General features: G+C 38.1%; 1 long non-coding RNA gene across 1 annotated transcript; it reads right to left on the bottom strand.

Moving 5' to 3' along the window:
- On the bottom strand, positions 1-11,977 carry LOC108498147. Its single transcript, XR_001875083.1, has 3 exons — positions 11,857-11,977; positions 7,684-7,749; positions 1-159 (listed from the first exon to the last, which is right to left on the bottom strand). It is a non-coding gene; the product is annotated as an uncharacterized LOC108498147 (long non-coding RNA).

Here is an 11,977-nt window from a genome sequence, read left to right as displayed (position 1 = left end):
TATTTATGTGCTGACAGAGGTCCCAGGTCAGGAAAGCATGTGGTACATGCTTGAGATCCAAGTGCGTAATGGCAGGGAGAAGCGTTAATTGCCCCCAAAATGCCTTTCTGAATATGAACTCTTTGGCCAAGGGTGATGAATTTATGCTTTGTTTTTAAGCTGTTCTTGGAGGGAAAAGGAAAAAAGCAAAAAGTAACCCACAGACTTGTCTCCAAAGTACTTAATATCTTTTGATTCATATGTAAATAGGTTTTTGTTAGGTTTTGGGGTTTTTTTTCTTATATAACCTTACTTTAATACCTTAATTGCTGGGTAGGACAATATGTAGCTATGTTTGGGACTATATGGAAAAGTATTAAAATACATTATAACAATTCATTTTCTTTGTACTAGTGAGTCTACGTAATTTTGACAGGGACTGTGAAGGACTCAACAGTCCAATAGATTGTAATTTCACATCTAAAAAGTTTAGAGGTGTTGCAGAACTACTTAAGCACTTGACCAGCTCCTCCCTCAAAGAAATACAAAGGAATCCAAACATCTGTATTAAAGTGCAGTTACATGATACATTGTCTTGTCTTCCGACAGCAAAGCCAGTTTAAGATGTTCCCATGCATTTCCTCCCTGACACCAGCTATTCCTTCCTTCCTTTAAGCTGCTCCCTGGAATAAGCCAATTATATAAAACCTTCTTTGTGGTTTAGATGTTTCACCTGCAGTAAAATACCTCTCTCTCTTTTTGATCACAGATGAAAACACCCTCCAAATTACAAGTACCTACATATTATTGGAAGGAAGACACTTTTCTCGTTTAAAACACCCATGGTGATGATGTTTATAGAGTAATCCAGAGGAAAATGTCTGGATCATAATGACAAAAAAATCCATGAAATTCTGGTCTAGGCATCAGGGAGCTCACAGAGATGCAGTTTACGTTCCATTTGCTTTTGCCAAGACTGTTTATCTTGTAGCTGTACATATGATGCAATAAGAACCATAAAGTTGTGAAGCAGGAAAACAACAAACAAACCAAAACAAAACAAAACCCCCACTCCTTATGTGAAATACAGATTGGTGGTTAAGACAGTCCCTGAAAGGGAGGCACATATTTGCATTCCTACTGCTGAGGAAAATACTACATGTCCTAAGCCATAACACAAAAGGCAAGTCACAGAATCACAGAATCATTTAGATTGGAAAAGACCTCCAAGATCATTGAGTCCAACCACTGACCGATCACTACCTTGTCAATTAGACCTTACCACTAAGTGCCACATCCAATTGTTTCTTGAACACTTCCAGGGACGGTGACTCCACCACATCCCTGGGCAGTCCATTCCAGTGTTTAACAACCCCTTCCATGAAGAAATTCCTTCTGATGTCCAAACTGAACCTCCCCTAGCACAACTTGAGGCCATTTCCTTTCATCCTCTCACTAGTTGTCTGGGAGAAGAGGCCAACTCACACCTTCTTACAATCTCCTTTCAGGTAGTTGTAGAGAGCAATAAGGTTTCCCCTGAGACTCCTTTTCTCCAGGTGAAACAATCCCAGCTTCCTCAGATGCTCCTCATATGATTTACTCTCTAGATCCTTCACCAGCTTTGTTGCTCTTCTCTGGATATGCTCCAGCACCTCAATGTCTTTCTTATAGTGAGGGGCCCAAAACACATAACTCGAGGTGCAGCATCATCAGTGCCGAGTACAGGGGGACAATCACTTTACTAGACCTACTGGCCACACTGTTGCTTATACAGGCCAGGATGCCATTGGCCTTCTTGGCCACCTGTGCACTGCTGGCTCATCTTCAGCCACTGTCTACCAGCACTCCCAGGTCCTTTTCCACCAGGCTGCCTTCCAGCTACTCTTCCCGCAGCCTGTATCACTGCAGGGGGTTGTTGTGACCCAAGGGCAGGACCCAGCACTTGGCCTTGTTGAACCTCAGACAACTGGCCTTGGCCCATCGATTCAGCCTGCCCACATCCTTCTGCAGAGTCTTCCTACCTTCCTGAAGATCAACACTTCCACCCTCTAGTATCATCTGTGAACCTCCTGAGGGTGTCCTTGATCCCCTCGTCCAGATCATCGATAGATATTAGACAGGACTGGGCCCAATACTGAGCCCTGGGAAACATCACTAGTGACCATCCAACGACTGGATTTAGTTCCATTTACCACCACACTCTGAGCCCAGTCATCCATCCAGTTTTTAACCCAGAGATGAGTGCACCTGTCCAAGCTGTGGGCTGACAGCTTTTCCAGAAGAATACCATGGGAGACAGACTTTGCTGAAGTCCAGGTAGAATACATCCACACCCTTCCATTCATCCAATCCTGCCACCTATCTTACAAGCAGATCAGTGCAGTAAGTGGACTCCAAGGACGTCTAACAGACCAAGTCTGAAGGAAATACGTGTAAATGAGCTGGTTGGGTTTGGATGCTGACTATTTGAAATGCTTCTCAGTACTGTTTAGGACTGGACACAAACATATGTTCAAGTTCGTGGAGCTCTAGATTATATAAATTTTAATGTTTCTTTCAAATTCTGGTGGCTCTTAAGAGACAGTTTTGTGCTTAGGCATCCTAACTTAAGTTGATGCCAACTTTTTTCAAACTTAGTTTAATAACTCCTTTGAACACTCCTGTTATTCTAATTTATAAGGCAACACATTTGTTCATATTCAGATAAAATATATCAGATAAACCACAGCTAACATTACAAAAAAAATTAGATGTATATTTTCTTAAAAATAATCATCATAAGGAAGAGAACATATGATGATTTAATCAGTGAAAACATTTCAGTTCTTGAAAAATATATGAATAATAAACACATGTCAAAAAGAGCAAGGCATCTATAAGCATAAAATTTTGAGAAATAGTAGAAAATATTTCTCTCTGAAAACATTTTCCAACAGTCTGCAATGTTGCAAATTACATCAATGCTTGTCATTTTGTCCAAACTACAGTCACAGTGTGAAATTACAAACCATGATAAGATGATAAAGTATACTATCAAACTAATTTCTCACTAACAGCATGGTTGCCTCACAAGAGGAATTAGATTTCATTTTTTATCACATATTTGGCACATTTACAGATACCTTCGGAACGTTAAATTCGTCAAATTTAAAAAAAAAAAAAAAACAACAGTTTGTCAACTGCTGAGTTTGGGGAACTAAAACATTCAAACTACTCACAGGTATTCAGCCTACATGGCCAGACTGGGTCTAATCCAAATCAAAGCATGCCAAGTAGGGCCACACTGGCAGCAAAGGAGTAACACCTACTAATAGCACAAACTAGGCTAAGGGCAGAAAAGGATACAGAGAGAGGAGACAAGAAAATGCATAAATGAGTCATGGGGATTTAGGCAGTAGAGAAGAAGATAGTATAGTCTGTTTAGAGACAGATTAGTCAACTTTCATTAGTTCACTCTAATACTTGAAAAAATTTGGTTTTCTCCAGAACATATTTAGGGAGGCAGATAAAAATAATGCATCACAGTGTCATAGAAAAAAAATTTAAAAAATCAAATATGTAACTTTCATTTATTTTGTGGTGCTTTTAATAGAAGAAGTTTTATCCTTCTCAACAAAGTTACAAAACCTACTACTGCTGACAGTCTTAATAGAATTTGCTTGCCCCTTTTGTGTAATCATAATTGATCACCTTCATTTTTAAGTGCAAAACATTTCACACAGCTGCAGAAATACTGGAAACGCTTGTTGCTTTCAAGTTCCTGAAGGTATTTTAAACAAGTATATCTCAAAATCCCATTTTATAGAGAAAAGAGCTTGGATAGAAGAGATTATCCCAAGATATATTTCTTTCTCATTCATGAAGTAACCAATCTTTCCTAGTCAAAAGATTCAAATACATGAATAGACACCTGTAAATGGTGCTGTTATGATTAAATCTTCAAAATTCTGCTGCATGGAAAGACTAGCACTATATCCTTAACAGATGTAGTGCTGGAATGGTTTTATACTCTTCAGAGAAATGGCAGAATATGATTTATCACCTTAACTCCAGTAAAATGATACTGAATGGAGTGCTGTCAGTGACGAATGACAATTCCAGCCGATTGAACTTTTCTAAAGAAAGTAAAAGATGGAATCATTTCACTATTTTACAGTTTGGAAAAGCAGCCTGGAGTGCTGAAATTTGCCAGAATTTCTATAATTAGTGGCCTTCTACTATCTACTTTAAGCAAGGGAATTATATCATGTAGATTATGGGATCTGAGGCCACACAGAGTGTCATTTTCACCATGTCTGGAGGAGGATTTAAATATGAGTACAACTTTATGTAGACACAAATTTTCTAAATTATAAAACATTACTACACAAAACCACTAAAACCAAAGTTAGATGTTTTCAAATCCTTGCAACTTGAAATCTAGGTTTCCAACATATCGCGTCTGAATCTGCCACAAGAAAAAGCTAAGCACAAGGTAACATTCAATGCGATATTTCAATTGAGAAATAAAACAGTTTCCAAGTTCACGACTGGTGTACATAACCTGTGAGGATTTAAAATCTGCACATACTTATTCTAGTGAAATAACTTCTAGGAGGACTTGAGTCTTTACTTTCAATACCAGATCAGAAGAAAATAAAGAAGCAAACCTTGTTCACATCACTATAATGTCTCTCAAATAACATGACTGGTTTTTTCTTAAAGGAGAAAAAGCAATTTCCTTCATTAAAGAACAAATATTTAAACTTAGCCTCCCTCCCCTTATTTTTTTGACATTTTAATATTAATATTTGAGAGCTTTAAGTTCTAGTCAGCATTGCATTAACTGTTGCTCTAACAAGTGTTAATGCAGTTCCTGTCTTTCCTCTGAAGAGCTATAAAAACACAGTGCTTTCAAAATTTAGGTAAGGATATAAATCTCAGCTCCAGGTGTTCCTGAATTACTTTCCGTAATCTGAAATGAAACTAGTCTTGACCAACTCTGAATAAAGTTTGAATGCAGTATAGACTTGTACTAAGTTAAACCACCAGAAGAATGAGTATGTAAAACAAACCAAAACTTACTGACATATTTACTTTCTGGAAGGCATGTTAAATGAACTTTAAAACCAGATCTGAAAATCCAGCTGTAAATGGGTATGCAAAAGTGATTAATGAGTGCTGAACACCATCCAGATCACATACTTGTAAGAACTACAGCAAGCTAGTAAAAATTCCACCCTGAAGTGACAATTCAATTTAAATTAGAACTTGCAGTTACTTTTCTAATTTAAGTCAATAGTAATTCTATGGTTGCCATATATCAGAAAAACTTGCTTAGTAAGAGTATAAAACAGCTCAGTACAACAGACATAAACAACAATCTTTTCAAATTTCATTCCTGAGTGAAGAGTGCACAACTTCTTCACTGCCAACCCTAACAAAAATCCTCCCAAGTCTGTAACCCTATTCATGTTTCTACCTCCAATGAGTTTCTGAATGTCTCTTCTATCCCCCAACCACCACCACTAACTAGAAAATCCTCCCTCATTATCTTGACTGATTGCTTCAATTAGCGAGCAATTCAGTCAACTCACATTATGTTCTATGTTTCAGTTCCAGGAAGGTAAAGGTTCACTGACATACTTCAGGTTTACTTAATTAGAAGGAAAATTAACTTAAATGTTCTAAAGACACAATGCTGGATTAGACTGCCTGACTAATGCTTATAAACTGTTTGCACCAGCCAAGGCCTTCCTCGCCAACCATGTCCTGGGGGGCATCAGGCAAAGCATCGCCAGCAGGTTGAGGGAGGGGCTCTGCACTGGGGCAGCCTCACCTTGAATATTGTGTGCAGTTTTGGGCACCACAATACAGGAAAGACATTAAGCTACTAGAGAGCATCCGAAGGAGGGCAATAAAGATGGTGAATGGCCTTGAGGGGAAGCCGTATGAAGAGTGGCTGAGGTCACTTGGTCTGTTCAGCCTGGAGAAAAGAAACTGAGGGAAGATCTCATCGTGGTCTACAATTTCCTCATGAGGGGAAGAAGAGGGGCAGGCACTGATCTCTTCTCTGTGGTGACCAGTGACAGGACCCAAGGGAATGGCCTGAAGTTGTGTCAGGAAAGGTTTAGCCTGGATATTAGAAAAAAGGTTCTTCACCCAGAGGGTCATTGAGTGCTGGAACAGGCTCCCCAGGGAAGTGGTCACAGCACCAAGACTGACAGAGTTCAAGAAGTGTTTGGACGACACTTTCAGGACCATAGCATGACTCTTGGGGTTGGTCCTTTGCAGGGCTAAGAGTTGGACTAAGTTGGCCAAGAGGGATCCTTGTAGGTCCCTTTCAACTTGGCATATTCTGTGATCACAGATGACTTTCTCTGGTTGACAAGAAGCTCAACATGAGCCAGCAATGTGCACTGGCAGCCCTGAAAGCCAAGCATACCCTGGGCTGCATCAAAAGCAGCCTGGCCAGCAGGTTGAGGGAGGTGATTCTGCCCCCCTATTCCACCCATGTGACTCCCCACCTTAAGTATTGAGTCCTGCTCTGAGACCTCAATGTAAGAAGGATGTGGATCTGTTGCAGCAAGTCCATGGAAGGCCACAAAGCTGACTACAGGGCTGGAGCACCTCTCCTATAGAGACAGGCTAGTGAGAGTTGAGTTCGTTGAGCCTGGAGAAGAGAAGCCTCCAAGGAGACCTTACAGCAGCCTTCCAGTATCTAAGGGAGGCTGAAAGAGACCTGGAGAGGGACTTTTTACAAGGACATGGTATGATATGACAAGGGGGGATGGCTTTAAACTGAGAGTAGGTTTAGTTTAGATATTAGGAAGAAATTCTTTGCTGTGAAGGTGGTAATGCTCTGGAACAGGTTTCCCAGAGAAGCTGTTGGCAGTCTGGTTGTTTTTCTGAAGAGAAACAGGAGAAAAACAGAAAAAAAGATTTTGTGGATTTTTGTTTGGGATTTGTTTGGTTGGTTTGGGGAGAGTTGTTTGTAAATTGTACATTAGAGTAGGTAAAAAAATTACATTAACATGTTTATTGTAACCAATTTTGGGTCTTCAATCAGTACTATATTTAGAAATAGATTTACACGCCCCTCAACAATTAGGAGAGTTAGAAAATCTTTAGTGAGAAAAGTGTTTTATGTTAAAAAGTGACATCTTTTTCTATTGCTTAAAATATATTTTTATTACTATGTCTGAGGAAGATGACAAAACTTATGTTACTTGACTTAGTTATTTTGCATCAGCAAAGATATGAATGAACTATCTACAGGAACAACCACTCCAGAAAAGTTTGCCAGACACATGACAGTGACGAAATATTTTCTTTTCTTAATATAAGGGAGACTAGCTCTTATGTCATTAGGAAGCAAGTCGGTAAATGCTACCAGGTTTTGAACAACTCAATATAAGAAGAGGTCACTTAAAGTAAGGGCTGTTCTTGTTCAAGCTATTTCATCAACAGCAGAACATTGCAAAGCCCCTTAGCACACAAAAGTACAATACACAAGTAGTTTAAACGTCTTTTAGCTTTCAAGCACTAATGCCATACAAAAACTCTAATTTAAAATACAGTCAATCCAAAAGTCTGCATAAAATCCTTAGAAGTTTTACAAACACTTTTAGAGTTTGTTAGAAAACCTCAAACAAACAAAACCACAAGCAAACAAAACAACAAGAAAAACAACCATCTCAAAATCAGCTGTATATTACACTGTACCTCAGGTTTCTACAGGAAGTCATATTCACACATGATAAGATGGGTCAAGGCAGCATAAAACCATACCTGGAGATATGAGAAAATGAATGTAGGGTTAGAGACTTTGAAAAAAAAAAATCATTTATCTACATTCAGTCAGTCAACAATTCTTAGGGTTACTTTTTCCTCAGAACCAAGAACATGGCCCTGCTATAGCCAACTTACCTTCAAACATGGAAGAAACATCACAGTGTGTGTGAGAAATATCTCTAATTAAAATTTCGGAGATGGCCAAATAAAGTGAAACAAAGAACTTTATCGACAGCACGCTGGGTGTACCGGACTCGTGATCAGGTCCGAACACAGCCCGAATGGGAGGGACGAGCCCTTTTAAGACCCTTTGATTTACATAACCACTCCCTCACTCCTCCCATGCCAAACCTGGCTCTTTTCTTTCTCAAAAGGTGGTATAGTCTTCTTCTTGCAGTCCATTGGTTGTTTTAACCAACTTATCAAATTGTTTCCCTGCCCCCGGCCGCATGGTCCCTTGGCAGTGAGCCCAGACTGGTCTTACTGCCTTACACACACCATAACTCTAAGTAACAGTAACTGTGTGCAACCCTGTGAGCAGCAATAGGTAACTGTAAGCAGAACAGTGAGAAGCCCACTAGTCCTCGGCCACAAAATGGCTCCCCAAATCCCCAAATAAAATGACCTCCAGGTATCTCGGCACGAGGTAACCATGGAAACCCCTGCTTGTAATAAAACCGTCTTATTAATTTCCTACAGTGTGTATTAAAAAAGATCCTTTAAATGGTCAGTAATTGCTTAGCTTTATAAAAATTTTTCACTCCAACTAACCTCTTTTCATCTACAAAATCTTTCTACACTTTCTTGAGAAAAGTGACAGTTTTGTCTAAGACAGCTAACCCTAATTCTAGCTTCATCAGGATTTCCATCTACAAGGTCGAGAAATTAAGGAGTCTGGTTGTATATATTCACTTTTCAAAAAATATCCTTCCCTGTGATACCACAAGCAATTGGCAATTTAAATTGTCATCAACAGTTTCTAGACAGTGCTTGAAAGGAAGAATCAGGGATCCATACAGAAAGGCTACAAGAGAAAACACAGGTTTTTTGCAATGTAAGAAATACAGAAAATTCAAGCTTGAATAGCAAAATGAACAGCAGTACAAAAAGCCTGCAGGTTGAGCAATAGTTTTGACAATTAGGTACTTATTCTATAGCTTCTTAACAGTAGCACCATTCGACAGAAGAAAAAAAATGAGGAGAAAAAGATCCTGTTTCCTGTGGATTCAGACTTTTTGTTTCTCAAGACAACTCTAAATTTCAGATTATTACTAGTAGAATAGTAGCAATTATGTGATGGAATGCACTATAAACCATTGTTAGTGGCCTTTTTTACCCTCATTCCAAGTAAATGAACTATCTAGTAAATGACTGTTTCAAGAGCAGTTAAACTTTCTATTGAGGTGACAATGATTATCCACCATTTTGTTAAAAAACAGCCCTTCACCTTCCCTCTTTTACCCCATTTGAAAATGCAATGTGAAATTTTGGGTTTTCTTAGTTCTCAGCTTTCAGATGAACCTGAGCTTTGAAAAACTTCTGAAAGCATCGGAATACCCAAAAAGAAGGAGAATCTAAGGAAATCAAGCCCATCCCTCTGATAAGAGGTTGAAATAGAAAGCACACACATTAAAGCAGAAGAAGAAGCCACAGGGAATCTTATGGATAAATAGTAGAATATTTACCATTTTAGTAAAGGAAGGAATTGGGTTCTAGTAGCTTAGTACAGGACAGGGATATGGAAAAGAGATCAGAAGGCTTCTGCTTATCTCAGAATTATTAAAAACTTAATTTCTTTACAAATGAAAACTTGCACAGTAAATTTGAGCAGTTTTAAAGAAAGACACAACACATTTGAGTGTGGATAATTTTTATAATATGAAGATAAATAAAGTCTAATGAAGAAGAGTTAGACTGCATAAATTAGGTTGGACAGATTGTTTCTAGAAAATTATATCACAAATGTCACAAATGTGACTTCCTAATATATCAAAGAAGTGCTGAAGCCTTGTCTAAGCAGAAGCAGTTTGAACCAGCTGTCCTTCATTATAGGTTTCTAGCTTAGCTGAGGGTTAGACCCTCAAGTCTCTGCTGACAGATGTTTGAGTAATACTTTATTTGGTTGCTTTGCAAGAAAGGGCTGAAATGATTGCCTATGCTGACAGGAATCTTAACATTAACTTGAATTTGCAGTGGTACCTGTTTCTCACGGGTCATCTGACACAATTTTAGCTATATAAGGAGCTTTGAATGTTCCTGAACTTCATCAGAGACTTCTGTGTGGCCCTAAGGTCTCAGGCAGACAAGTTGTTAAGGCTTAGTACTAGACAGGGCCTCAGAACCGCAAAAGTAAGAGGAAAAAAATGCATAAAGTCTTTCATACTAAACAGACACCATGGTTAAGTGAGCTGAGTGGTCAGTTTAAAGGTGTTTATCTTTTTAATGGGAGTCTAAATGTAAAATTAGTACCTCTAAGTTAAAGCTGCTATTAAGTACCAAGTAATCAGTTATGTTACACTGCTGACAGTATGAAATTCAATTCCCTTTGAAAGATGCTGCACTCAGCTTAAACTTGCAGCTTCTGCAATTCTGTGATAGGTATGCTCATTCCCAAGAATCCATCAAGTTTATCTATATTGTCTTTCTGCACTTTTCGGTGACAAATGTCTAATTTTCTTCAAGTAGTATAAATATTAGATATATAGTAGCCTCAAAGAATTCAAAAGAAGCAGCAGAACCTTTCTTCAGCATCTTCATTGTAAAGGGATTTTTAGGCGAGAACTTTTGTTTAATATTATGCTTCCAATATTGTCCATTAGAAATCACATTTCATACAGACCTAAAATGCCAAAAATAACCCAATGTTTAACCTAAGAAAGGTAAAAAGGATGTGAAAAGATAAAATTGGTTTCCCTGGATAAATCAGGAACAAGTAAAGACAGAGAAGCATATGGATATACAAGTCTACAATTTGGAAAAGGTTCCGAAGATCCTGAAATTCCTGAATTTTGGCAATTTTTCTTTCAGACAATCCTCTGAAATTTCTAGTGACATTTTGTTAAGGGTCAGACAACAAAAAGCTGAAGAAAACTTGCAAGAAGGCTGTTAGGACAAAAATTTAATTTGTGCTACCCTTTTCACAGACTTAGCTGAGCGGCTACTGCTAGAAAGGTAGAAACATCAAATACAAATCTGTTCATAAATGTTCTAGAAGATGTGGTTTTCTTGTGATATGACAGTTTTGGCTGACAATATTCAGACTGTTAAGACGAGAAATGCTGAAAAAATATTTACTGAAAATAGTGAGTGAAAAAAGAATTGCTGAAGAAGTTCAATGCTGACAAATATTAAACAAGATACATGACAACTCTAACTTTGCAGTGATGAATTCTGAGTTGATTCCCCCTATGAAAAAATGAGATACTGGGTGTACAGATGTGTCCAGGAGGCAAAATAGCCCCTTGGGAAAATTGCAGAGATGTTACATTTTGCTATGAAAAAGAATTCAGGTCTCAAACAGAAAACAGAAGATGAGAATGTGATTTATACAGATGAGAATGTGATTTATACAGATGAGAATGTGATTTATACAGAACCTCAAACTAACACTTACCTCTTCAAATAACATTGGAAAAACTCATGCTAGTTTCCTGCTGACCTGTTTATGTTCTGCAAGCATTATTTTCATACTTGAAGTTTACCGTCTGTGTATTTTGCCTCTATTGTTTCTCTCCAGTCATGCAAATTATACAAATATAGTCACAATTTCACTAGTACACTTATCAACAACTTCCCTGGGATATTTCCCAGATTTACCTTTTCTAGACCATGACCTCTCTCATGGTTCACATTCTGCAAGAGCCTGCACAATGTCCCCAGTGGTCTACATTTTCAAAAAATTATCCTAAGTGATGTAGAATCTCTACCAAAAGAATAGAATGAGTTAACAAGAACAGCACTTTTGCCATAGTACTTGCCTAATCCTGTTTATTTATTCCCTCCATTTCTCCTAGATTCACTGGTACACAAAACCCATCACAATAATAGCTGTCTCTTTCTGAAACGCAAGGCATAAAAGAAAATACTGGCAAGAAAAATACTCACATATTCACCTGATACAGTAATAAACACCATTAACAATTTCTTCTTTACTGAAGGAAAGAAAAATAGATCAGCTTAAGTGCAATGCTATTCAAAAATGATAATGCAAGAACTTGAAGTAACA

This window comes from Lepidothrix coronata, unplaced genomic scaffold, assembly GCF_001604755.1.
Source record: "Lepidothrix coronata isolate B3197 unplaced genomic scaffold, Lepidothrix_coronata-1.0 Scaffold56, whole genome shotgun sequence".
Lineage (NCBI taxonomy): Eukaryota > Metazoa > Chordata > Aves > Passeriformes > Pipridae > Lepidothrix > Lepidothrix coronata.
Note: the sequence above shows the minus strand (reverse complement) of the source record. Positions and strands in the feature narration are given on the sequence as shown.